This window comes from Ipomoea nil, unplaced genomic scaffold (genome assembly GCF_001879475.1).
Source record: "Ipomoea nil cultivar Tokyo-kokei standard unplaced genomic scaffold, Asagao_1.1 scaffold2701, whole genome shotgun sequence".
Classification (NCBI taxonomy): domain Eukaryota; kingdom Viridiplantae; phylum Streptophyta; class Magnoliopsida; order Solanales; family Convolvulaceae; genus Ipomoea; species Ipomoea nil.
The window spans coordinates 1,526,393-1,529,609 of NW_017619129.1; positions in this window are offsets into that span (position 1 = coordinate 1,526,393).

Genomic DNA, 3,217 nt, shown 5'->3' on the forward strand with positions numbered 1-3,217 from the left:
TTAGATTTCAAACTCTTTGGAGAATAATAGGTAATCATATTAAAGTGTGTTTAAAAAATAATAAGATAAAGGCGATTAAAATAGTGTAAAAAAAAGTGTCGAAAAAATGTTCAAAAATTCATTACTTTCACCCGACTATTATGCAATCTAAATTACTGAAATGTTAATGCGCATTTAATATTTAATGATGTTTAGGAATTTGTTGGTACCGTATGATACTTGACACACGCTTTGCGTTACGGTTCTCATTTTAGGAGCGTCGTCAAAAGATTAGATGTTCATAGGTCGTGTATGTAAAGAGATGGAAAGAGTTAAAACGGGGGGAGTGAGAACTACCCCGAGTGTCGTACTCAAGGAGTGATAAATTGGAAGTGTTGAGAGAGTGATATGGTGAGGATTATTGGGCTAAGAGATTCTTGGGTCAAGAGGTTGCATTAACAAGTTGAGGTAGTCAAGGAAATAGAGTAAGAAAGAACTAGTAAAAGTAAATCAAAAGAAAGAAAAGAGAATGGGTTAGAATCGTGTGTGCTAATTGCATTATGAGATTAGCTACTCCAAAGGTTGGGTGGTGATTGTGTGTTGTGACTTGTGACTCTAGTCAAGAGAAATGGCGTTGCTAGTGCGTAGCCAATTCGGTCCATACGCCTCCCGTAGGAATTCTCATTTTCTATGGGGCATTTTAACAAACATCTTGCCTACATTTCTTTCCGGACTTGGCCCTCTCGAATCGCAAGGCGGGAAATGCAAGTGGTAATAAGGCTAGAGTGCATCACAATCTCCAGCCAATGCACTCATCCTAGACCTCATGGATAAGGTGCGCATCCTCACACGCAAGTCTATACAAAACTCACTCCCAACAAGACATTCAAGCCACAATATTCAACCACCACAACAATCACAAGTCAAATCAAGCTAAGCATCACAAATACAATCTACACAACAATCCTAATCCCTAGAAATTTAGCCAAGCATTATAAAGACCAAGATCTAGCAAGAATAAAATTGATGATCAAGATATAAACAATAAAGAGCAAAGAGTATATTTCACGCAAAATTCAAGCTAGATCCCTTCAAATGTTGGTAGAAGATGAAGATCCAAGCTACAAGCACTCCAAATCTTCAATCATTCTTGCAAAACATCTAGATTTTGAGTAAAATCCTAGAAAGAGAGAAAATTAAAGCTAACCCTAATCTAACACTACCTAAGAAAACTTCTCTTAGAAAGAGAGAAAATGAAAGCTAACCCTCGACTATTAGATAATAATAGTTAATACCTATTTTGGTCCCTCGACAATTATAAAATGACGTTTTTGACCCTCTCTATAACAGTATATGGATAGAAATTGTAACGGAGGACCAAATTGAGTATGATTTTACAAGTTAGAGGACTAAATTGGGTACTTTTAATAATTTGGGGCTAAATTACGCATTACCTAATAGTCGAGGGATCAAAATAGGTATTAACTCAATAATATAATCTAAAAATATAATAGGTGTGAATGAAAGTTATACCCCTGATTTATGTCCGTTTTTTTCGTTAAGTTTTTTTGTACATTATGCTATCAAGGTTGTACATTAAAATATTTTAGAAAAACATACCCCTACTGTTATAACTTCCGTTATCTTTTCCACTATTGTTACCATGCACATGCATCCACCATATATTTTCTTATCTTCTTCATTAATAATAATATATACACATTAAATATTTGAGTTATATGTTAATTATTACATAAATATAAATATCAAATTTATAAAAATGATTTACATTATTATTATTATTATTATTATTATTATTATTATTATTATTATTATTATTAAGAATCATTTAAATATCTAAAATCTAAATAAATTTAAAAATTTTAATATAATGTATTAATATTGGGCATCTATTTTTTGCGCACCGCGCATAAGTAATACTAGTATAATAAAAAGAGTTAATACCCATTTTGGTCCCTCAACTATTAGGTAATGCGCAATTTAGTTCCAAATATTAAAATTTAAAAGTACCCAATTTAGTCCTCTAACTTGTAAAATATCCCCAATTTGATCCTCTGTTACAATTGCCATCCATCCACTGTTATAGAGAGGGGCAAAAACGTATTTTACCTAAATCGAGGGACCAAAATGAGTATTAACTATTATTATCTAATAGTCGAGGGACCAAAATGGGTATTAACTTTTATTATTATTATTATTATTATTATTGTTATTATTATTGTTATTGTTATTATTATTATTATTATTATTATTATTATTATTATTATTATTATTATTATTATTATTATTATTATTATTACTATTATTACTATTATTACTATTATTATTGGGATAATGTCTCCCGCCACCATATTACTTCCTACAGTATTATTTTAAAAAATAAAATGTAAACTAGTAAAGTCTATCTGTCTGTCATTAAATGTGGTGTGCGTTAATTGACTAAAAAACTAATGAAATCTCAATTTTTTTTCTTTTAATTAAATAAACATATATGATTAGAGTGTACTAATTATTATCCTCTTGAATCTAACTTTAAGCGGAGTAATTATTATTTGCTGCCCAGAGTTGACATAGCCATTACGGCATCATATGATGTATTCTAAGATTTTCCCCATTTTTAATTTGTTTAATGTGGTCTTTGTTCTTGGAAAACGATTGCACAAAACATTCTTTAGGTTGATCTCGATCGATCCACTATTAAGATGTCATCTCTTTTTTTTTCTTTTTTTCTTTTGGCGAGAAAAATTCGCAATCATTATTTTATATGTGCACAAAAATCGAGAGAGTGCTGACAAAAATCGAACTCTATAATGATCTTCAAATAATGCTCCACTCACTTGACCACTCTTTAGTCATTTCGAAACATAATGATATCTTTTGATGATTTGATTTGCAATGAAATTATTGTGCTTTTGGACGGACTTGGATTGTTTGAAAGAAATCTTGTGAAAGTACGTAAGATCCACATGCTTGTCTTGATTAGAGGTGTGCAAACTTCGATAAATATTTGGTTAACCGACCGAACCAACAAAGTTCAGTTAATCGTTTTTAACCAAATTTTTTCGACCCGGTTAATGGTTAAAGGTTTTTTAAAATTTTGGTTAACGGTTAATTCGGTTCGAAATTATCGCTTAACCGAAATTTTATATATATATATATATATATATATATATATATATATATATATATATATATATATATATATAATTCCTATAAA